Raw genomic sequence first — 25,897 nt, forward strand, 5'->3', positions numbered from 1 at the left:
AAATGTTGATTAAGGATGAGTGTGGGGACCTTCTACTAGGTGCTGACTGCTGATTTGCCAGAGGATACCCCCAAATGTATGAGTCACATATAATCTATCTGAATCCATCCAATTCTGAGAGTCTCAGACTCTTTTAAAAAAAGGAAAAAGAAATAAGATATATGATTCTATTACCTATATAAAATAAAATAATGTGTAATAGTGAACTTTTATATTTGTTGTCTCATTAACTACTCACAATAATCCTGAGAGAGTGGATAAATCCATTTTATAAATGAATAAACTGATCCAGAGGGGTTAGATAACTATCCAAGGTCATACATACCTGGTATACCATAGGAAGTGGGAGAGCCAGTCAGGCCTTTCGAATTCATGCTAAGCAGAATAATCCAGATGGAAAAAGACAAAAATACAGGATGACCTCACATGTTGAATATAGAGACACATCACAAAGGGTCAGTCAAAACCAAACCAATAATAAACTCTTAACACCTGATTACAAACTGAGACTACCAGCGGGGAAGGTGGTAGGAGGGGGTGGGGAAGGAAAGGGGCTGATGGAACGTGGTGGAGTATTGTTGGGGCACCGGTGATGGTCAGGGCATGAAAGTGTACATTTGTAGAGGTTTCAGCCTATAACCCCCAAAGACACAATGGTGTGAATCAACTTTGCCTTAATAAACATAATTTGAAAAAATGCATCCTACATATCTGTAGGTTATATCTGCATATTTACTCTTTTTATCTAGATTTCTATGCCCCAAGTGAACTCGACCATAATGTGATCAGACCAAATGCAAATTAAATCTGAGAAATAAAGGGAAAATGTTTATCATTTTTTAAAATTCTGAATTTAGTTATTTTCCAAATCGCTCATGCTGGCTCAGGAACAAGCAGTTCATTTTTAAAAACAGCGATTGAGTGAAAACACTGAGTTCAACAAGAAGTAAATTTTCTAATTTCATAGATTTTGTCCCATTTCAGAATGACAATGGGGGAAGTTTAACTTCCTTTCTAATTTTTACTTCTTTCTCTTGGACCAGGTCATCAGTTCCCTGAAGTTAAGTGTGGTTCTGGTCTGCTCTGCCCAATCTGGGCTACTCCCAGGTCCCAGGCCATGGTTACCCTGGTTTTTAGGACTTTCCATATAAATCCTCTGATTGCATTCACAGAAACCAAGGAATGTACATGTCACTGGTATATACACACTTGTGGAACCTCTATGTGACTCCAGGGGTGTGATTTGGCCTGGCCTCCAGTCCCTTTAATACTTTCAGGGTCCCTGAAGCATGTCATGTTTCAGCAAAGAGCTCTAGTCACGTTGTATCATTAACTTTATGAAGTGTTGTGGAATAACATTTAGTTTGATTCTGATAGAATAAAGGTGCAAATCCACACGCATAAGTTAAAAATGAAAATCCCTTTTCTGGTACCGTATAAATAGGTGCCAGGTGTGAAAGGAGAACCAAAGTGGTCTCTGAGGATGCTCTTCCGAGGAGGCTGAGCTTTCGCACCAGCCCCTCCCAGCCCCGTGGGGCACAGGTGTGAGGGGCTGCCCGTTCCTGCGGTTGCATCTGACATCACTCCAACCAGGTTTTCAGGGAACCCCCTACATCTTCCCCATCCTTCTTTCTCCACCATTAGTAAAAATCAAAAGTGAATTTCTGGAGGGAAACCATTCTTCCTCGATTGGGTTGCAAAGCAGAAAGGATCAGATGGGACAGTTCTCAAAGTTCTTCTGTGGCTTCCGGGGCTACACTGCAGGGGAGTCATTTCCTTGTTTGCAAGAGAGTTGAGGCTTCAGTTCAAGAGCTGAATGGTTACACACTGCCTAGTAAGGTAGGGATTTCAGGACAAGAGTTCTCCCGGTGCCTCTGGACCTGACCCCCACTCTCCCCAGTCCAACCCCCATCCATCGCCAGGCGTCCTTGTCTCTGCCAAGCCTCCCATTCCCCTTAGCAGCGCCCAGTGGTGTTCTCTGAACTCTGCGCAGTCCCTTGAGAAATATGGGCAGAGTTCCTTCCAGCTCCTCCAAACGCCACCCTGTGGGCCTCCCTTCCCTTCTCTGGGGTCCCCATGTTTTTTTCTTCGGTTTTTCTGCCTCTCAAGGTGACCCAAGACAGGCCATGGTTTACCATTGTTTCTTCACAATGAAGTGTAGGGACTTATCAGGGCCCTTAGTGAGGAGGCTCCGATTCAAAGGCACACCCCAGTGAGGGGGATGTTTTGTTCCAAGGACTGAATAAAGTCTGCCCTGTAGACCCATGAATCTGAGAAAATTTGTGGGCACAGAGCTTCATCAATACGGGGAATCTCTCTTAAGGTTGACAGTTGTTTTCTAAGCTATTGTTTGGCTGAGGGGGCAGGGAACAAGCTTCTGTGGGGCCTGAGCATGCGGAGAAGGCCTAGATGAATAGTCAGCAGTGGAGGAGGCCCCCAGCGCAAAGCACTTGGAAGAAGAGTGGGAACATGTGGTCCACTGGTGAGCTGTGTTTATTCGTCTGTCTGGTGTGTTCTGAGAGGAGGGCCAGGCCAGCCAGAGGTCGGGAGTCAGAACCCTTTGAAGACAGACCCAGCTTCTGAAATGGATCTGGCCATCCCTGGCTGGCTCTGAGTCCCCGGCCGTCTGCAGCCTCCTCAGTCCTTACCTCTTGCACGTGAATTGTCTATAAATTTCGCTGGTAGGGAGGTAGATAGGCAAAAGCGTGACTTTATTTTTCTGGAACTGAACATTCTCTTGAACCTGTTTCTGTCTGATAGCAGGGATTTTAGTCACTTCTAAGCTGGTTTAAAATGAGGCCCCCCAGTTCGTGTTCTGCTCCCCCTGGGTCGGCCTGAGTGTCATGAATGTTTTGGAGGAGGTTGGCACACACACGCTGGCATCAGGGTTGGGGATCATGGTGCTTCTCCTGGACCTTTGTGCTGGTCACATGGGGCTCACCTCATGCATTGTGTCCCTCCTGCTGGCTCCAAGATCCATCCTTGGCCTCAAGTTTGTCCCATCTGTGCTGGGCTGATGGCCCATTATCAGATCTCTTTGGCTGGGATCCCAAACCTCCCCCAAGGACAGGGAGTGTCAGGATGTTCTCCCACATCCCTAGGGCTTCAGAACACTCAAAAGCTTGTCTCAGCCTTTTGTCCTAACTAGCCCCAGCCTCTACTCCAGCTCAGAGCCCTGGGGGTGGGGTGGGCCTCTGAGAAGCTCTCCATCTTAGCCTGAAGGACAGGAAGGGAGATGCTAGTCCTCTTTCTTCCAGGAATTAACTTCCCTTTATCCCCTGCACCCACCCAATTGATCTACAGTGATATCACCGTCCTCTCAGCCTGGGCTCTGCTGCAGAAAGAGGGAGGTGGGCGTGCAGTCTTTTCTCTGAGACGCCCGCAGTGACTAGGCGATCCTGAACCTTTTTCCATCTCAATACTCTTCTCCATCCAGCAGATTGAATTTATGCGATTTGGAGAGGGGACCTGCCTTCTTCCTAACAGAACTATTTATAGTGTAAGGCTTATGCTCCGATTACATCCAAGTTGTTGAAGACTGAAAAACCTTTCTCCATCATAAAAGCCTGGCTCCCCCAATGACAGCCTTGACCCTCAAGAGTATGATTGCTTTGGGTTTCGGTATTTTAGAAAGAAAAGTCGCGTTGATTGTACACTCTCTTCTGCCCTAAAGTAATAAGCCAGTCAAAAACAAAAACAAACAAACAAAAAAAAAACAAAAACCTGGGTTTTTAGATAATGGTGCCATGAAAAATAATAGCATTAGTAAGAATATGTGGATTTCGGTTACAGGATTCCCTGCCTCACTCCGAAGGGCCATGACTTGCTTTGCCCACTTTAGCAAGAGCAGAATCTCATGAGAATAATCAGGGAGAGGAAGATCAGCAGGAATACCTAGGGAACAGGGGGGTCCCCAGGAAAGGGGGCGGTTCCAGGTTCCCTGCCCCACCCAAGGGAGGGTGGAGCTGAGCAGGGAGAGAAGAAGCTGCAGAGGAGACTGAGGAAGGAAGGAAACAGGATGGAGCCAGGAGGAGACCTGGAGGAGGCACATGGAGCCGAGAGACACGTGAAGAAACTGCGTTTGTCTTTTGCTCGTGGACGGGGTGACACAGATGTTGGTGAGACCCGTGGGGAGGTGACAATGGCGGGTTTTGATTTTGCTCGTTTCCTCTAAGACTTGTCTGGTTGTTTCTGATCCTTTTCTGTGGGTCCCCACTGAAAGGTGTTTGACTTGTGGCAGGGTTTGGGGCCTTTCTCTGGGCCAGTCCTGCTTGAGTGGACTTTTACCCGCGAGGGGACGGGTCACTTTGGGTGCTTGATTTAGAAACTAGATTCTTTGTCTTTCCTGTACTGTTTCCTAATTGTATTAAAGTTCCTTCTGATTAAGATCTCATATGGTTTGTGTTGATGGGACGGATGACAGAACCTTTAGAGCAGGCAGGTTTGGGGGGTCTGGGCTGCCCCTCTCCCTGCCCTGTAACACCTAGGGAACAAAAAGAGAGGCATTCTGAAAATTTGAAATATGACTCTTGTAAAGGCATCATGAAAAAAATGCTAGGTGAACTAGAAAACTATAAAAGAAATTCTGGTTAATCTCAGCTCTATCATTTAGTAGCCACAAAACATTTCATAGGAGGACCTTGCTGGTTTCTTCATCCATGAAATGAATATAATAATATTTACCAGTTTTGTCTACTTCAGACGTATGTGTCCACATAGAAATATGAGAAGATATTATTTTCAATAATCTCTGTTCTCTGTAGAACAGAAATAACTATGCTTAACAATGGTTGGGTGAAACGTGGTGATTAAGGAAGACACATGGTTCTTAAATGATAGGTGATTTCATTTTCAATTTTAAAGGGCATGTATTATCTTTCTAAACTTAATAGTAAATCCTTTTAGCTCTCTTTCTCTTTTTTCCTTTCCTTCTTTTTCCAGGAAGAATTTAGACATTGCCTACTGTAACATGGTCATTTCAACACAGAACTGTAGTCTGTGGTTGGCCTTTTGGGTGATTTATCAATCAGTAGGCATTGGAGAAGTATAAGCACTTGGATACACACCACAGTGGGTTGTGGGGAGTAAAAATAAAAGGAAAATAATATGGTCCCTGCCCTAGAGAGGTTCAAAGTTCTACCAGGGAGGCACTGGTCAATCTTGAGTTACTCAACAAATATTTATCAAGTGTTTTCATGTGCCAGGTGCCAAGATTACAGCAGTGAACAAAATAATGAAAATAAGTATGGGGTTTATTCTAGTGAGATGTCACCAAAATGCACAGATGTATTTTGAAATATAATTAACTACTTAAATTTCGTGGTTCAGCGGATTGGTACTGTAGGGTGAATGTGGGGTTGTTTGTAGGAGACAAACTTCAAGGAATTAAATTCTGAGCTGGAGTTTGAAACTTGGAAGAAATCCTTCAAGTGACAAGCCAGGAAGAAATACAAGGGAAAGACTCAGTAATAAACAGGGTTTGTTTTGGAGTTAATTAGGGATCTTGTTGACTTGAAAACAGGTATATTTTAAAGAGAATTGGGAAATTTGACTAGAGAAGAAACATAGAAGACCATGATACTTCACAGAAAAGTTTGGTTTGATGTGGTTGGGATAGAAAGATTGTGGAAAGTTGTGGGTGAGGTGGTCGGAGGGTATTGGGGACCCACAGGCATATGGCATGAAGGTCATCATATTCACAGATTATGGATTTGGAACACTTAAGATTTCAAGCCACAGGAAGGATTGCACATGGATTTTCTTTCTTTCTTTTTTTTTTAAAGATTTATTTATTTATACATACAAGAACTGGGGTACAGGCCAGAGGTGTAGGAGGTGAGAGGATTCACCAGAGACAGTGGGGAACAGAACAGGCAAATGGACTGAAATACACTGGTGAGGGGAGCAGCGGGCAAGGCAGGAGAGGTCTGCTGCGCCATGTGGGTTGCTCCCTGGCAGGCTGGCAATCGAACTTGTGTGGCAGAGGCTGCAAGTAGCTGGATAACAGTGTGTTTAAATCTTGCACCACCAGGGAGGCCCTGGATTTTCATTTTCAAAGATCTGCATGCTACAAAGCTACAAAGAAGATGGGAAACTACCTAGACAATTGGCTAAGGATGGATATTTAAAAAAATCCTTAAAGAGCAGATTATTTAGTTAGTTAAACAAGTCTTATTGTGTTAATCCCCATCTACAGAAATGTAGCTTTGTGACATTTATATATGAATTGGAATGGAGTTAATGAGATGACTTGTGTTGTATTTACTTGGAGTGATCAAATCTTGTTTCTATTGAACATCAGGAATGAAAATAGGAATTTTGACTTCTGAGGAACAGTTCCACTGCACAGAGACAAAGCAGGCCTTGTGGTATCAATTTAGATTGCTTTTCTTTTTCTTAATCCAGTAGCCAAGGGCAAATCAGTGACCAGGCATTATTTTCCAGACATGCCTACAAAGTATCTTGGAAAAACTAATCAGTCTTCTATTGAGAAGTTAGATGATAGCAGCCAAATGTCTTATAAGCCATGGCTTTTTTCACAGAGATGGTTCCTGGTGCCACTAAGAGGAGGACTTGGTTAGGGATAATGTGATTCAGGTCTTGCTGTAATTGTATGGAAATTCCTTGGGTGAAACATGTGGGACTGGGAAAGATCAGAACTGTCAATGCTCAATGACTTCTAACTTTCCAAGGCTTCGGACTGCCTGGTGGGGTCTTCTTGGCGCTCTCATCAATCTTCAAGTTGGTAAAGTCCTTTCTAGCTAAAACACTGCTTCTCACCATGGGCTCTCATTGAAATCTGAAAGGAATAGAATGTGTATTTGGTCAATGGAATTGGCAGACAGAGTTGGCTTCTGGGGCATCTGGACATTGTTCATACTAAAACCTTTTATTTGTTCATTTAGAAACGAACAATCAGGAAAGCAGCTGTATTTGGGGGATATTTGCAAAATGAATTATTTCAGGTTGGGTTTGGCTACTGTTCCACATGCAGCGGTCACACTTACTACTCAACAGATTTTGGATAAAGGAGGAAAGCCTGACTCCTCAAATTGTTTGATCTTAGTGGCATCACCTATTTTTGCAGATTCTGGCATCTGGAATGTAAATTAGAATGACACGTTTAATATTTCTGTTTACTGTTCATAATGGGTCCCCCCTGAAGATCATTATTCAGAATTGGCTCCTGAGGGCCTGCTTTTCTAATTGGCCCAGTTCTCATCCAGCATTTTGGTTATTCCTTTCTCTTCCTGCACAGACCATGAAAAGGATAGTGCTCTCCAATTTTCATGGAAAACAATAAATCATTAGAGCTGTGGAAATGGATATTTATGCCCAGCAGTTCATCAATGTTTGTTGAATGAACTATTCCAGTCTTCTAGAACATTTTTTTAAAAAGTTCATATTTACCCTCTAGGAATTTTTAAGAAGGAACATTGTAAAGCCCAGAAACATTATGTTATGCCTCCTGTTTCACTCAATTCTGTAAAGTTTAATCAACAAATACTGGATATCTGGCTCCAGATACTATTGGGAATGCAAAGGAAGAAAGGAGTGATTTCTATTCTTTAGTAACTGTATTTTACTCAGAAATTTATTTATTTCAGAAATAAAATAATTAATAAAATAATTTATCACAGAACTGCTCACAGTTCTGGAGGCTGAAAGTCCAAGACCAGGATGTCAACATCCTGCACCTCCCTCATCTTGCAGATGGTGGCCATCTCACCCTGCCCTTGTGTGGTGTTTCCTGTGGCTGTGCACTTTTTGGGGGGGGTTCTCTCTGTATGTCCTAATCTTCTCTTCTGAAAAGTCTTCAAGTCCTATTGGATTAGGGCCCACCCTTTTGATTTTTATTTTAACTTAATTAGCTTTAAAGGCTCTTTTCAAACATTGTTACATTTTGAAGTACTGGGGATTAGATGAATTTGGAGTCGGGGGGCCGGGGTGCAATGTAGCCTAAAAAGGAACATTTTAGTGTAGAGGAGGAGCTATACACCTAATGACTGTTATACAAGATAGAATCAGCCAGCTGTGGGAGCCAAGCAACCTGGGCATTGTGAGGAGAGAGTGCGTCCATCTGCCTGGGTGTAAGAACAGGGGAGGCATTCGGGGATGGCATGTTTTGGTGATGGTTGCTGAAGAACAGATTCCAAAGAGTGAGTTATTAAATTGAGTGATTGAAAACTTCAAATTGAAATATCAAAGCTAAAAAAAAAAATCAAAGCTGTCAAATATCAGCAATTTCATATGGTATAACATAGCAAATTTCTTCTTCTACTAAGTGTAGGGTAAGGGTTGGCAGACTTTTTCTAGAAAGAGCCAGAGAGTAAATGTTTTAGATTTTGTGGGCTATGTGGTCTCCTTCACAGTTACTCAACTCTGCTGCTGTGTATGAAAACATCCACAGAAAATCTGTAAACGAGTCGGTGTGGCTGTGTTCCAATAAAACTTTATTTTCAAAAAGAGGCAACAGACATAACTAGTGAGTAGAGTCAGGGCAATGACTCAGGATCCTGACTTCCAAACGAATGTCCTTTCCTTTACACCCTGCTAATGTTATTCCTAGGAGCTATCAGGTTTCTAACTAAGTATTAGAAGGTATTTTTATTTTTAATTCTAAAGTCCATTTGGGAAAAGGAGAAAACTTCTAAAACCATTCCTTCTTCTCCACCCAAACACACCCCCCCAAAAAAAAACTCCACAAAATTGGATTTGACCCTGAATCATAATTTGCTCACCCTATGTAGGGGAAACTTTAAATTCCCTAGTTTTCGTATTTGTTGAAATGTGTCTTCCCCAAAATGTTCACGCCTGCACAAGGCATGGACTTACCCTTGGGTGACATGCCCGGCCCTACTTTTCCAAAGAGAAGACGTGTGACATCAGAGACTGGAGAGACTAGAAAATACCTTGGCTCCAACTCGGTGCTGACATGGGGTAGCCGACCACAAACCTAAGCCGCTTCCGCCTTGTTGTTTAAGTCTTGGCACCGGCGTGTTTTGTTTCTATTTTATTGGCTCCTTAGTGGAACTGCGGAAAGACATGTGGCTCCTTTCATCCAGGAGGGCAAACAAGCACTGCCTCCCTTTTCACAAGCTTCTCGGTGCCCCTAGTGCAGGAAGGGCTCCGGCCCAACATCAGCTCTCTCCAGCTGACGAGAACTTCCAGAAAACACAAACAATCCACGGGCGTGGAAGATCCGCTCACTGTACACAATCACCCCATGACAGGGAGGAAACTGGCAAAAACTAAAGCTCCAAGTGAGGAGGCAGTGGTGTCACTGGGGGCTGCTCTCCTGATAGTTCTTTGTAAGTGTTTATAAAGTAGCTGCCCCAACACCCCTAATTCCACACACACATTCCTCGAAGACTGCAGGTAGAGGGGTGACTGACCAGTCAAGGTAACAGTCCTGTTCTCATAGAGTTTTCATTCACGGAGAAGACAGAAAATAAACAAGCAGAAAAGTATATAAATCATATCATTTCAAATAGTAATTATCGTTTATAAAGAAAATAAAACGGAGTAATGGGATGCAGATTGAGGGTGGCTGTTAAGAGATGGTGACAGGATTTGAACAGTGAAGGGCTCAGCATGTCATGTGCTGCCTGGGAGCCTGTCAGGCAGAAGCAGGAGCTGCACAGGCCTGGAGTGAGGACAGGCCTGGTGCAGCCAGGGACCAGCTGGTGGATGTGGTCAGAGAAGCGTGAACTGTGGGGGAGAGGTCGTGGAAAGTGAGGTTGGAAATCTGCTAGGAGATAGTGAGGCCCCAGGACATACTGAGTTCTAGAAGATTCATTGTCCCAGGTCTAAATACCTCAGACTGCTGCATTGTAAAAAGTTCTTGGGTCTTTCTTAGCATCATGTTTTCCTTTCTTTTTCTGTCAAGTTGCCTTAGCTTATGCCCAGGCTTTTAATGCCCTGCCTTTAATCTCTGGGATAAGAAGCAAGATAATTAATCTTATTAAAACTTAATGTTTAAGATAAACTTGAAGGCCAAGTGATAATGTGAGAGACACTTCTATGAGAAAGTCCATGGAGGGTTTTCTAGTCTTTTAAAAGCCCAAAGACCTTTTTCACACCAAATTCCCAGCTGTGTTCTTGCTGGTTAAAGACTACTCTTGTCCAACTTCTGGATGAAAGTGGAGATGTTACAGGAACACAGTCTCTCTTCTTTCTAATCATTTCACTTATATCTTTAGCAAGAAATCTAGATTTCTGGAGGAGTATACTGATCACTTTCTGACAATCATGTCTTTCTAAGATTCCAAATAAGCAAGAGACACCAGGAGGCTGAATGTAATTAATATTCAAGACTTGGTTGCTCTCCTCTCTGCCTCTCCATTCCCCCTTGAGTTCCTATGAGTCAGCTACAGAAAGCTTCTTTTGCTCCTTTTCTACTCGGTTAGTAGCAAGAAGATGAATAAGAAAGTCATTTATGTTCTTGACTATGAGAGAAGTGTGTTTGAACTAGGCAGGATTTCCATCAGAAGAGGAAGAGGGTGTTGGAGGTTAAAGGCACAGCCTCTTGTCAGAGCCTGAGTGCCTCCAGGCCTCAGTTTCCCCCCTCCATTGCTCTGCCTTCCTTATCTTGTGCTATGTGTGTATACCATGAAATCCTTTGGCCAAAGTCTGACAATACTCTTTTTCCCTGCAAAACCAGCTCTGAAGCCCTATTTTCACTGATTTTATCTTTTCAGAAGCACTGAAGACCAGAACACTGTTTAGCAACACTGACATTGGTCTTCCCACCAGGTGCAGGAGACAGCCACCACGCATGACCTTGGGGACACATAAGAACCACTGCATCCTCCCGCCCCTTCCTGAAATTTCCTCACCGCAGTTGTAATACTCTGATTTAAATTGCTTGTCTTCCTTTGAAATGGAAGCGCCCAACGGAGGAATAATGCCTAAATTCTCCAGTCAGCATTGATCCTTGTGGGGGAGTTAGGTTCTTTGCTGATATTAGGTTTTTACAGGAGGAAGACAAGGGAGTGTGAGAACACTGGACTCGCTGCAGCTCGGAAGCTGGAATTGAAGTTTGGGGTAGTTTGGGTGGAGGTGAAGTTTGAGGGAGAAGACCCCAAAAGAAAGGCTAGAAACACCAAAGACGCACTTGACTGACTTCGCGATCGTCTGTGGTTCTGATCTCAGGAGATCGCATTGTGCTGGTTGTTTCCTTTCTTGGTTTATTGACCCCGGGCTCTGCTTGTTTAGTGTCCAGCCCTTTGCTCAGGCCACTGCGTCATGCCAAGCGCTTCTACCCTATGTGCTGTGACTGGCGAGGACTATTGGGTCAGGTTTGGAAATCACCTCAAAGCTTGCGGCGTTGGTCCTGGAGTTTGGCTCCCCTTTAGTGCGTATTGTAAATAAAAGCTAGCCCCCGCTGACTGACTACTTTCTCCTGCTAGTGTTCCCTCCCTCAGTCAGGTGATCTGGTTCCCAGTCACAGGCCCTTCCCTGCCTTTCAACAGTCTCCCTTTCCTAAGTCGGTTCTTTATCTTGCACCCTACATTACCCACGTTCAATGGCTCTCCTCCTTGTCCATTAATCCCGGATGTGGAATCTTGTCAAATCTTATTTGAAATCAAAGTGCTCTTTAGAGAGCCACTAAATCTCCTTCATCGTTCCTGACAGGGATATCTTCAAGGAGCTCCATCCGATTTGTTAAACATGACCTCCTCTGCCTGGTCCCTGCAGCCTTCCTTCAACCAAGTGGGCTTCTCCAGATGCTCTCCTGCCACATCTTTTAATAATGCTTCCAAGAACTCCTCTGCTACCCCCCTCTCTCCCTAAGCAAACCAGATGTTACCCAGGCTGATCTCCTATCTCCCTTCTTGTCTTAAGAGGGATCTTAAAAGAAATATGAAGGATGGATCTGGCTATTTTCAAACCCTTGGAAGTTTCTTCCAAATAAATGAATTTCAGTTACCATCTCTTTGCCTTGTCTGCTCTTCCCATGACTGCAAATTAAAAAAGGCAGAATGAATTGCCATGTGTTTTCTCTTGCTTTATGTCATATTTGTTTTCAAACTTGCCTTCAGGTCACTTAGCTTCAGATGTTAATATGAGATTTGAGGCAGCTCAATATATAATATTCCTCTCAGTGTGTAACACACCTTAGCTCAGAATCATTGGAGAGAGACACAGGTACTGGAGAATAAACTCTCCCTTTAACACTTTAAGTAGGTGGATCTTCTGTTATTTTAAGTCTGTAGCAGATAAACTATTTTTGGAATAGTTGGATTTCACGCCCTCTCCCCCTCAGGGTAGAACCCACACCGCAGAGTAAAACTCTCTTGACAGGCTAGCAGATCCTAAAGTGAGGAGGGAGGCACAGGGTCTGGGCCAACCGTGCCCACTTTTCCAAGTTCACACCACACTGGGAAGTCACTCCTCCTTAAAGAGTAGAATATTTAAGCCATGAGGGGAGAAGGTAAGAGAAGAGCACCTCTACAGGGAAGTTCAAGTAGTGAGGAATGGCCCTCTTGTAATATTAGGTGCATGAGAACAAGTTGTGTGTGTGTGTGTGTGTTTAAGATTTATTTATTACTTATGCACACTAAGCTGGGGTACAGGCTAGAGATGTGGGGGGTGAGAGCATTCACCAGAGACAGAGTGGGGAACAGAACAGGCAAACTGACTGAAATACACTGCTGAGGGGAGCAGTGGGTGAGTCAGGAGAGGTCTGCTGCGCCAGGTGGGTAGCTCCCTGGCCAGCCGGGGATGGAACTTGTGCTGCAGAAGCTGCGGATTGCTTCATAGTGCGGTGCTTAACCCCTTGCGCTTCCAGGGAGGCCCTAGTTGTGTGTTTTAAAAGGCAGATCTGCAAAGCCTGATTTAAAGTCTAAAGAGGGCAAAAGAGATCCAAATGTAGAAATGAACCCCAAATGATTCTGATGCAGTTAGTGAGCCCCACTTTAAGTAACATTGCACTGTTTATGTATCCCAAAATAAATAGAATTTGGTAAAAACTATTGGCAACAAATCAGATATATAGATCTAAAATCTGTGTCATTGGGTAAGTGGCCCTTCCCAATCTCACAGAGGGCTAGAGGTTTATTTGAAATGAGTAAAATGGAAGAACTTTGGGTTGGATTTAGCTGGCACATATGTCAGTGTAGTCGACAGTGGAGTATCCTACTGAAAACCAGGAGAAGTCTATGTGTATTAATGCTGACTGCTGAGTCCCCAGTCCTTTCTTCCTCCAGTCCCAATACAGCTTCTAGAATACAAATACCCCAAGTAGAAAATTCAAAGAATATCCTTAAAGCAACATATTATCACAAGAGAATAGACCAAGGGTTCCCCACAAAAAACAACCAGATAACACAACAGAGAATCAAAGTCAACAGACACCATCTGCAGATGACTATAGGAAGACTCCTAGCCCCGCATGTGATTCCAGAACCTTGCCATTCTCCAAGAAGAGGCAGCAGCTATTTCCTCCTCTTGAGACTGGCTGGAATTTCACCTCAACAAGTGGAATGTGTTGCCTGATTTTTTAAAGCAAAGTCATAAAAATGTAATAAGTCTTCTGCCTCGCCCTCTATCTAGACTCTTGCCCTTATGACCTTGCCATCATGTGGCGAGGAAGGCCACACAAGCCCATGTGGAGACGCCCACTGAAGAGCCAAAACCCAGCGCTACCCATAAGACCCAGCAGAGATGGGTTTTCCAACCCTCGGGCTTAGCCTCTTTGAGCTGAGGCCTCTGACAGCGAGTAGCAAAAGGCCACCCTCCCTCTGCTCCATCCAAATTCCTGAGTCACAGAATACGGGCACATTAAATGGCTGCTTTATACCACTACACTTTAGAATAATTTGTTCTGAAATCATTGGAAACTGGAAGGAGCATTAATTAAACATTTAAGCAATTAAACTTAGAGTAATTACATTGGAGTCATCTTCCCCAAACATTTTCAGATCCTTAGGGAAAGCAATCTGCCATCTTAGGATGTCTAAAAATTGTTTGTGTGTATTTGGGGAGCAGAGAGATCAGATTATGATGGGAGGTACTCTATAGGGTCCATAATTCTCTTAAAAGCTTTTCTGGAATTTTAAGCTATTTGATTTTTCTTTGATTAAAAAAAAGAGGATGAGACATGAACTCATTACAAGAATAATAAGTTTCAGGATTTTGCAAAATGAAGAAAAAGTTTTGAATAGGCTGAATAGGAATTCAAAGACGACTTCTAATACATTCCAGAGCTCAGCAACGTTTTTCATATTGCCTGCTGTTTGGGATTATATTCATCACTGCTGCATTCGGTTACAGGTGGGGACATTATTTTGGAAAACTTCCTTTGTATTGTCTTTGTAACCTAGATCTATTGCCCATGACATTTTAGCTATTTAATAACTCTACTGTTCCAACAAAACCTCCCCAAGGGGTCCTTCAGGCTCCCAGTGTCCACCAACCTTAGCTCTCCTTAGGAACAATGAAAAACCACAGGTGTGAGAAATCTGAGGATTCTTTCTCGAAGGGGTCTTTCTACAGTCAGTTATGTTTTTGTCTTAAAATAGATCTTAAGCTCCATGGAGTAGTTAATCTTAGAAATTCAGAAATGGAAAACTGGCCCCCAAAGATTAAGTGATTATCTAAATATGTTAATTCCCTGTGATAGTTAATTTATTACCTCTATCTTCCTGGTAAAACACAATCTACTCTGCAAACTTCATACTGAATATTTTCATCAGATGAGAACCAAAAAGTCTCTTGCAAGGAAAATACATCTCTTTCCTCCAAATGAGTAACAGAAAGACAGCCCCATGCGTATGTAGCTTATAAGAGGTGTGAAGAGATTCTGAAGTTCCATGACTAACTCATCTGGTGTGACATTTTTCATTTAAAAGAATATTGTTTCCAGCTTGTGCTTATTGTAAAAATAGGATTCTAATATTTACTGAAATGAAAAATTCATCAGCCTTTCGCCTCCCCTGAAGATTTAGGGGTGCTGAATCACTGGCAAGCCCTATTGATTCCAGAGATTCTTAGTGGATGTCACTTTTTGTTGGTCTTATTGCTTGGCTTGGGAGAGATAATTAGACGTGGAATCTGCCTTTGAAAATCTTGCAGTCTAATAGGGAGGTAATCCACACAGAATAATGATTGATATGTAAGGTAGAAAGTGCAATGGGCCTTATGGAAGGTAGACACGTACTGACTGAGGATTAAGGGGGGCAACTGGTGGTGAGAAAGTCAGGGAGGTGGTATAAAGGGGAGGGGAGTCAGAGAAAGGTGAGTTTATGTGCAGCTGGGCTTGAAGAACCCACATGAGGTTTGTTCAGGTTAACAATAAAGATTCCATTTGGCTAGAACGTCTAAACCATATCAGTGGGGTGGATATGGAACAATGGGGTGCTGCTAAAAGGGGAAAATCCTGGGGCTGCAATTGTATGGGGAATATAAAAATAAAATTTATTATTAAAATAAAAAAAATATATCATGAAAATTAAAAAAAAAAAAGGAAAAAAAAAAAGGAAAAAAAAAAAAAAGGGAAAATCCTCTACCCCTTGCCAGTCTTAGGGGTGGGTCTGGGCATCTGTGATTTTTAACAGACTCACCTTGGGTTCCTCATATGACGACTGGATTTGGGGACCTCTGGGTTGAGGTGTAGGCCTCAAAATAGGGTATGTTGGGAAAGACGTTGGGAAGGGTGGTTAGTGTCACATCCCAAAGGCATTGGGGTATGAGATTTATTCACTAATTGTGGGCCCTTGAGAAAAAAAGCAGCAGATCAGAGTGGTGCTTGAAAGCAGTGATCTGCTCATGTGTACAGGGTGGATATAAAGGACGAAGACCCAGGATGGGTAAGAAAAATTAGGTGGTGCTTGGACTGTCTCAGGACAAAGTAATTAAAGAACACATTGGAGGACCAGTGGCAGGTCTATGACGGAAAGCAAGGATGAGCTTCCAACTCATTCACTCTTGTCATTTACTTTATTTCTTCTGACGTCGCACCATGACCTTGACACGTTCCATTGAAGACCTTCTTTTAAACCCCGGAACACTCCTGACCCAAGTTCTCGCTTCTTGGCTAAAAGCAGTGTGCTGAAACGTAAGGGCTAGTTTCTGCTGTCATTGTTTTAAGCAAAAAGCCCATTCAAGTCATTGATCCCCAAAACCACCTTCCCCCTAGAGGTTTTCTCTCTCCCTGACACCACAGTTGTGAGTCAGCCCCAGCTGCTCCCACCCCAACTCTGACTCACTGAACCCCAAGTTGCATCAGAGCCACAGGGCTGCCACAGAGGGTGAGAGGAACCAGGAAGAAGCCCCAATCCAGACACTACACCAAGGGTGTCGTTCACCAGGATTTCGGTGCAAGGGAAGCAAAGCTCTCATTAATTAACCTGCACCCAGGACACCGGATTGGAACACACAATACTATTTTATAAACCAGTGAAGGGGGCTAAATGCTGACAAGTAATCCACAACACACTATCAACTATAAGATGCTTTACATTCCAGAGTAGTTCAAAAGTCAAAAAAAAAAAAAAAAAGTCTTAGAATCTGTGACACTAGATAGATAAGCATGAAAACGACATCACTGAAACAGTGACCAAACTTAAAAAATACATAATGCAAATTGCAGTAACCACCTTAGGTCACTTGAATTCACTCTGTCCATTAAGTTTATAATACAGGGTCTCCCTGGCGGCTTAGGGGTTAAGTCTCAGCACTATCACTGCTACGGCCTGAGATCAGTCCCCAGCCAGGGAGCTACCCACATGGCACAGCAGACCTCTCCTGTCTCCCCGCTGCTCCCCTCAGCAGTGTATTTCAATAGATGCACCTGTTCTGTTCCCAACTCTGTCTCTGGTGAATCCTCTTACCCCTGCACCTCTGGCCTACACCCCAGTTTTTCTATGAAACAAGCAAATAAACAAATAAATAAATGAGTTTATGATACTTTCACTCATACCCCAAATATGGGGTGGCCGAGAGGAGCAGGAGGTTTGATGTTCACCCTGAGGCTTCCATGACTTCTGGAACAAACCACTCTACACTCACCAGCTAGTGCTTTCCTGCTTTCTATTAGCAGCTCATGCCCATGGCTATTCTCTTTTCTTGTGCCCAAGCTCTCTTCCTTCATGTCTTAAAATATTTCTTGAATTTTATTTTTATGTATTTCTGGTTCTGTAGGTTTGGGGCAATATTATAATACATTAAAGTCTTTTGCCTCTAAACACAAAGAATTTCTTTCTGGCTGATATTTCCTCATAATACCCGTCCCCCCAACCCCCCCATCAGTTCAGTTTTCTCTTCTGCTTCGCCTCCCTCTCCTCTGTTCTCATTTACCCTCCAACATACCCTCCTTGTCATGCGCAGTAGTTAAGCTCTCTCTGACTTCTGTCCACTTCTGGGACTATCTTTTCACAAACTGAAATAGCTATCAGTGTATTTATCCCACAGAGGAATTCTGCTGCTACTCTCGGCAGTGAGGGGCAAGAGTAGGGGAAATCCTTTATGTTTGTTGTAGTTGTTTGTTTGGTAAAATGCACAAATCTCAAATATTCATTTTGATGACTTGTGACAATTACAGACTCTCCTGTAACAACCAACAGACACAAAATATAAATACCAGCACCCAGAAAGCACCCCCATGTCCCTTTACAATTAAGTCAGCCTTCCCCCCACAGGCAGCCAGCTTCCTGGTTCCCATCACCACAGATTAGTTTAGTCTAAGATTGATCTTCATCTAAATGAAATCACATTGTGTGTTCTTTGGAGTCTGGATCCTTCAGCTTAGACTGCCTTTGAGAATCACTCATGTCCTTGCATATGATAGTGGTTCATTCCTTTTTGTTGCTGAGTATGCTTCTCTTCTCTGGAAATGCTATATTCTCCCTTTTGTTGATGAACACTAGGCTTGTTTTCATTTTGTAACAATTCTGAGTAAAGCCGCTATGAATAGTCTTTTTGCAGACGTATGATTTTCTGTTGTGATTTTCAAATTTGCAATATTTTTTCTCTCCTGTCCAAGAGAAATAAGTTAATTTCTCTAAGCTATCATCAAAATCAACAACTAAGAACATGTGTAGTTAGTTTCCCAGGCCAAAGGCATGAAGGTGCAAATTTAAGGGGAATACTGTCCCAGAGATTTTTATAAATATCTAAATTTGTGATTATTGTATATGACATGGCTTCCAGGGGCTCTGCTTTTCCCTGTAATTCTATTTCCAAACAGACCTTGCCAGTCTATCTGAACTCTCACCATTTAAACTCAAGGACTGAATATATTTCAATAGTTTTTTTTTTTTTTAGATGATCTAACACATCTCAACATTTGAACTCTCATTCCTGTCTGAGACACAGGAACAGTCTGATTTGGATACTGTGTTTCACAATCTGTGATTAACATTTCCAGACTGAAATGGAACCTTCCAATGAAAGAGTTGCCAAGCTGCTGTTTGGGACCATGATTACTTAACCTCCCTGTTTCCGTGAAGAAGTCTTGCAATTCTGTCATTGGAAAGCTCCATGGCCTGTCTGGGCAGGTTTGAGTAGCTCACCTTGTGTTTCTGACCCTTTGCTTCCCTCTCTGTATGACGGAACCGTAACTGCCATAGAGTCATGTGAGGAATAGATGGGATTGATCATATGTCAAAGTTGTGGTGGGGCCCATTCCTGCTGCTGGCCTCTCCAGCCTGTCCACTCTGATGACCGTGTTCCCAGAGATGGGTCTCTCCAGGTTCTGTCAGCTAAGCTACCTCCCTTGACCACTGGTTATCAGTTGGTTTTGACCAATGGGAGGCCCAACCTAGAGGCTATAGAAGTTTGGGGTATTGTTCTTCTGACTCCCCCACTGCCCACAACGGGCTGTGGCTCCACCCTGGCACTGCATTCCCCACCATCTCCCTTGGCTACAGAGCTGCTTGTACTCCTCCTGGTCTAGAAGTCATAATGGCGTCCTATAGATTGAGCCCCTGAGACCCCACTTCTGGGCTGTTCCTGTAACTCTGTTCCTACCTTGGAACATAGTCCCTTGTAAAACTCTCTTGAGCTTCTCCTTTAAGTGGGCCATCTGTTTTCCACCGGGCCCTTGCTGGTGCCCACACCCAGGCCTGCCGGTGGTGCCTTTCGCTACCTGGAGAGACTGTATCTCAGGCAGCCTCAGAGCATCTCGGCCAGATGAACGCAGCCTTTGGAACCTGGCTGAGTGCAGGCTGAAACATTTTGTTTACGTGGTGAAAATAAGGGGAACGTTATTCTTGAAAAGGGATTTCTTTTTTTACTTTTGGCCAAACACTTCCTGCCTCTGACACATACACATACCTATAAAAAAAGAAGAAGACACTCTGGATTGTATTTACGAGGGAGCTGGGCGTACAGTTCTCCTTTCAAAGCTCTTCACATGGAAAGGAAACTGGCCTTGACATTTACACAGTCCAGGAGAATTCCAAATAGAATTTGGACAGATTGGGAAGTTACCATCTTGGAGTGTGTGGGGAACGCAATCCTGGTGGGAAGACGTGGTGACATATATGAGACAATCCATAGATGTTAGGAATGCGCTGCTCTCCGAGCCTCTCCGCTTCAGAACCCAACGGGATTGCCAAACACATGCATCTGTTCCTCATGATATCACATGAGCAGGCCATCCAATTAGAGCACGCCGCAATAAATGCGAGGAGTGTAATTTCTGAGTGTATTTATGATTGCTTAATGTCAACAAAAGGGACTTTTAAACACAGCACATTCCTTACCCTGGGCTCGCAGATCATGCTAAACACATCCAAATGCACGGACTATAAAAGAGAGAAGGGGCACCACCCGCACCAGGCTCTTTGCTTTCTGCATCTGGCCAGCGTCCACTGGGAGAAATGTAAGTCAGAGTTTACCACATGGATTACAAATGTGCTGAATTGCAAGAATGATTATTAAATGAAAATATCCATAGCACCTGCAGCTTGTCCCGGAAAATTCCCCCAGGGTATTGTGGGTGCTTTTTAACATTTTTTTTTTTTTTTTGAGGAAAAAAAGTAAGACAGGGTGAGATGCAAATGGCAACTCCAGCTGCTTAAAGTAGCAACTCCATTAATGTTCCTGAAGGCCTTGCAGAGTCAGTTCAATCAATCTGAGCTGCTTGCATTCCCAGCAGGAGGCCGGGGGCAGTGAGGAGGGGCTGGGGGAATATCATTAGCCTCTCTCCTTTGAGGTTCCTATGATGAAGAAAATGAAAATAATAGTAATGTAAAATGGCAAGTGCTTTGGTAAACAAAGCACATCAGTGTGGGGGAAGCAGGATGCGGGCTTCCTAGCTCAGGCCCAGCAGTAGTGTTATTCTCTTATAAGGTCAAGGCTTCTTCTGGAAACAAAAACTGAGCAGCTATTTGGATTTTGTTGATTTAATACATGACTGTATATATATATATATATATATATGTGTGTGTGTGTATACACATATATATATAGAATACTCTGCGCATGTGTAATATTTGGCCATGTTTCAATTAGCTTCTGTGTGTGCTTGTGTGTGCGTGCACATGTGATATCAAAAGGAGTAACACTGAAAGAAGTTCGACCAAGTGGCTAATTTCTGTAATCTGAAATCAGAATATGTAAAGTCACTTACCACCTCCTTCTGTAAGTCCCCAGGAAATCACTTATACAGCAGGAATGATTGTTAAGCCTCCTCACAGGTAAAGAGAAGGATGAAGAAGCAATTTGGGTGCTTTCACACACACGGGCAACTCGACCAGATGTGTCAGCATAAACATGACTTGCGTGAACCTGGAAACGAATCTCTCCAGAACACGTCACATCTAGGTCACCATCTTTTGGTTAGCTGCTAGCACAGAGAATGCACGTGTTTAAGTTTCTTCCTAGAGTCGGAGATTTGTGGCTGAAATGATGTGCGATGTGTATATGTATTCGTGGCTTTTTCTACGTGAAGCTTTCATAGAACAAACGTGACACTTTTTAAAGGGCTTTAAGATATAAGTGTTTGCAACCATTTCCTGCCTCAGCCTCCCTTGCAGCCCTCTGTCAGGTGTGGACTCTTACAGAAGGTTCTGTGGGGTGTCTGGCCCTGGGGGTTGGGGTGCTGATCTGAAAAATGTGAAAACAGGACCTGAATGAACCTATGAGAAGCTGAGGTGACCCACCTTCTGCAGGGCAGTCGGCTGGAGCAAAAGCAGTGACTTAGCCATGTGGGAGGAAAGCGGAGTCAGAAAAAGGTGAGAGCCACAGAGAGGGGAGTGTTGGGAGCATTCAGGGCAGTTTCAAGATAGTGAGAAAAGGGATTTTGGTTAAGGCTGCCAAGGTATGATGAGTGAAATTTTAGAAAGATAATAGCTTAAAGCAAATTTTTTTTTTAAAGATTTACTTATTTATGTATACAATAGCTGGGATACAGGCCAGAGGTTCAGGGGGTGAGAGGATTCACCAGAGAGAGAGTGGGGAACAGAACAGGCAGATCTACTGAAATACACAGCTGAGGCGAGCAGTGGGCGAGACAGGAGAGGTCTGCTGTGCCATGTGGGTTTCTTCCTGGCCGGCCGGGGATCAAACTCATGCTGCAGATGCTGCGTATCATTTCACAGTGTTGTGCTTAACCCCTTGCGCCACGAGGGAGGCCCAAGTGTAAAGCAAATTTTGATGATTATGCATTGCCAACCTCTTTGCTATTTTCTCAGATTTAAAGAATAAAGAATTTTTGCAACTTCTCTTTAATGCAATCCGAGATCGCTCCTGAATGGAATTGTATTTTGACCTGGAACACCAGGCAGCTCGGCCTTACATGGCTTACATAAAGATAATAAAATGTAACCATTAGAAGAATTTTAACAATTATTTATTGTTGAATATAGTTATATTTTCAGTTATGAAAAGATTTCTCATATTTTGCTGAGAAATATGTGGTCAAATGAGGGAAAAATGAATAGGACATGTGTAGCTCTATCTGTATCTTATACAAAACGTGAGCTGGCAGAGACTGAGAGATATGCCAAAAAGTCAGGTCTAATGATAAATTCCCCACCACAATGCAGAGCTCATGCCCAAGAAATGAGACCCCTTTCCTGGTACCCTGCTTTTGAGTTGTCTGAAAGGAGTCACCAAGGGCATGGAGAAAGAGGAACTTCCTGTACTGTTGGTGAAAATGTAGAGCAGCCCCTGCAGAAAGCAGTATGGAGGTTTCCCAAATACGAGAATTAGATCCACCACATTATACAGCAGTTCCATATCTTGGTACTTATCCAAACAATGCAGAAACACTCATTCTAAGGAATATGCATTACTAGGTACAATGCAGCAGTATTTATACAAGCTAAGCTATGGAAACAACCTAAGTACCTAAAGTCAGAGGAGTGCATTAAGAAGATGTATATTTACAATGGAATACCTCTCAGCTATAAAACAAACCAGCAAAACAGATGAACTCCTGTCATCTGTGACAATATGGATGGAACTGGAAGGGATTATACTAAATGAAATAAAGCAAGAGGAGAAAGGCAAGTATCGGATGATTTCACTCATATAAGGAATATAAAGAAAAGAAAAAGGAACAGACAAAACTAAACCAGAACATGTCCTATAACTCTGACTGCAGAATTGAAGCTACCAGAGTAGGAGAATGGGGGATGGGGAGCAAAAGGAGAGAGGCCCCAATGTTCTGTGGCGGAGGATAATGGGTGCTTGGTGGAGGGCGTGGTATAACATACATGTGAACAGTGGGGGGCGTGGTATAACAACATGCATGTGAACAGACGTGAACCAATTCCCCTAAATCATAGTTTTGTTACTGTAAACAAAAATGGGAAAATTTTGAAAATTGTAATAAAAATGAATGACTACAAACATACATACTGCACACATACATGTGGCATGCATATTACACACATACTACTTGCTTAAATGGAACCCTGAATCTATGATCTATTTCAAGAGGCTGAGGTTGTTGGGGTCATCTACCCATATGCCTCGTTTATTAAGGGAACACGCAGGCATAGAACGCCTGATCCAAGGTCACAGAATTAGCTGGGGGGGGGGCTAGGGGCATTTGACCCCGCAGGTGTAGGTTTCTGGGTACATTAACTTCCCTGCAAGCTATGGTTACTGAGACCCACATGCTCAGGGTTCATCTAAAAGAGACACACAAGAGAGTCAGGCAAGGGAGAGAGAGTCTATCACATACTAGAAACACCTCAGAGAAGTGCCTATTGTCTCTCGTGACCCCCAACTTCTGCAGGGTCAAGCAGGGAGCTGCTGCTGGCAGGAAGCTGCCTCAAGCAGTGTGCGGGCCTCCTGCTGGGAGGGCTTCCTCCACTTGAAGGGTCCAGCCTCTGGTGTGCAGGGCCTGCAAAGGCATGTTAATGACCTCCCTGGCTGTTAAACTGAATGAGGTTTCACACCTGTAGCCTTTACCTCTACTTAATATGCTCACTCCCTAGACAGGAAGTATGCTAAAGGCCCTTCAGTGATGGCACTGATAACACACAGGGCCTGTCACCTTCTAACACACTGGAAAAGGCCTGAGATGCCACAAGTGTAATGTTGCTGAAAAGCTGGGGTTTGAAATTCTTCGACTGCATGAAATCCTCAAATCTCCATCCTACTGAAAATTTGTTTTCCATGTTTAGAGAGAAGAGCATGAGATACAAATACAATAATATAAATCTGCTCTATAGCCTCACTGTAATCAAACTGGGAACATCATGTAAACATGTAGCACTTGTGTGTTAGTTCTTTTACTTTGATTTGCAAGCTTCTATCTTTGAATTACGTGCAAAACAAAATGAGAACCGTGGGAAGAAAATGTATGACTCTGCTTAAGTGTTTGCGTATTGGCTGGAATTAGAGATCCATGGGGGTCACAGGAAATCATGAAAAAAAAAAAAACATTTCATATAGTTGCCTCTCCCCCTGCAACCTCCTCCCTATTGTGCCAGCCTAGTCAATTATCCAAGCTCCTGGAAATTTCCTTCTGCTTTTAAAGGAGGCAGGAGACTATTTCTGCCTGTGATGACCCAGTGTAGCATCCAACAATATTTATAGAAAACACTTAAGTATTTTCCTTATGTCTAAATAAATTCCTAAATATAGACTTCTGCTTCTGGCTATGATGGGGTAACTTGTGGCAGACTTAACTCCTGCCAAGAACAACTAAAAGCTTGGTTTTTAAAAGTGTCCAAAGGCATAAGAGAGCTACTGATACCACAAGGACCTGGGGGCCAGATGCTTGAGAACAGAGAAATTCAGCAAGGCAAGCACATTGATTTCCTTCCTACTCAGGACATTTAGCAATTTTTGGGTTAGGGTAAAGAAGTTGAGAAGCCAGTGGAGGAGCTTTCTAATGGGCAGAGAAGAGGTAGAATTTTGGGATTATTAAGGACTAATGAGAAAAAGATTGGAATTCTGGACTAAACAGCTAAAATTGGGGCCAAGATCCTGAAGAAAAGGAGGGTACAGAGAGGTGAGTCTGATACTTGGCACCACATTTTTTTCTCCAGGCGTTTGACAAGCTGTGTAAAACCAGGAGGCTGATTGGTGAAACAGAAAGCAGCTGAAAAGCAGAGCAGAGTTTCTGGCAGGTATTTGAGGCTGACAAATTTTTAAAAATGGCGCTTAGAACTTGGAAAAAAGAGATCATTGGAGATACCTCGGCTCTCAGGAGGGTTACCTGTGCTGGTGGCAGCCAAGCAGAGGAAGAGAGGCAGTCCAGTCTCAAATCAGTTCAGTCTCTGGTTGTGAACTTCTCCCTCCTGCTTTGCAATAGAGAGGTTACATCCTCTCCTAAAGAAAACCCAAATCATTTAGACATTTTATACTCAGTATTGATATTCAATAACTAATAATCAGGGATGCTGAGAAAAAAATGAGTTAGTAAAAATACCAGAGAATACAGAGGTGATTCAGACACAGGAATTATTAGATGTGGGTTAAAAAATAGTTGTGATTAATTTGCTCAAGGAAAGAACTGGCAATATGAAAGATTTCATCAGAGGACTGGCATCTATATAAAATAACCAAGTGGAAATTCTAGAACTGAAAATTCTAATATTTGATATTAGGAAATTAACAGGTGGATTGAACAGTGATTTAGACAGAGCCAAAGGGCTTTTTGAGCTTGAAGATAGGTTAGTAAAAAATATTGGAGAGAAGCATGGAGGTTAAAGAAGGGTAATTATAAAAATGAATATAAAGACAGAGAAGTTGCAATTCTAACACAAAGTTTCTAAGCTTCTTCACTATTTGACATTTTGAGTCAAATAAATGTAGGGGAAGTGTATTTGTCATAGGGGAAATAAATATATGGTCTCTAATTGGGGGCCACTAGTCTAACATGAGTTTAATATCAGAGAGGGCATAAGGCAGAGATAATACTTGACAAGAAATGGAAAAGAATTGATTCAAGAAACCATGCAAGTTCAAATCCCTAGACATAGCACAGTAAAACTTCCAGAAAACAAAAACTAAAGTGAAAATAATAAAAGTAGCCAGTGGAAAAAAGAGATATTACTTACGAAAGAGTAAATTTAAGACCACTTCTCAGCAGAAATGAAGGAGACTATGTGACTACAAAAATATCTCTAAAGTGCTGAAAGAAGATAAATGCCAACTTAGAAATCTACAACCAGCAAAAACATCATTCAAAAATGGATAAGAAATGAAGATACTCCTGATAAAAGCTGAGAGATATCACTAGTAAATAGAAAATGCAGGAAGAAAAGAACAATGGAAAGTTTCATCAAAAGAATATTGACTCCAACAAGCAATAACAATGATGCCTGATGGGATTTAAAAGCTATGTAGAAATGAAATATCTGGTAATAATAACAGACATACGATATGGGAGGGGAGCACAAAACAGAGTTAATAGAGCAGACTTGAGATCTTTAGCATTAGAAATGCCTGTTTGCAAAGTTGATACCCCTCTGGGAACTTAAAATTT

The 25,897-nt window shown here is 42.8% G+C and overlaps 1 long non-coding RNA gene across 1 annotated transcript in view; it reads left to right on the forward strand.

Moving 5' to 3' along the window:
* Positions 1–3,997: 3,997 nt before the first annotated feature.
* LOC119259525 (uncharacterized) overlaps positions 3,998–25,897 on the forward strand; it is a 31,349-nt gene continuing 9,449 nt past the window's right edge. The window contains exon 1 of the long non-coding RNA XR_008554146.1: positions 3,998–4,118. This is a non-coding gene — a long non-coding RNA (uncharacterized LOC119259525). The remainder of the gene's footprint in view (positions 4,119–25,897) is intronic.

The sequence above is a fragment of the Talpa occidentalis genome, unplaced genomic scaffold, assembly GCF_014898055.3.
Source record: "Talpa occidentalis isolate TD23 unplaced genomic scaffold, MPIMG_talOcc4v2.1 talOcc4.5, whole genome shotgun sequence".
NCBI classification, from domain to species: Eukaryota; Metazoa; Chordata; class Mammalia; order Eulipotyphla; family Talpidae; genus Talpa; species Talpa occidentalis.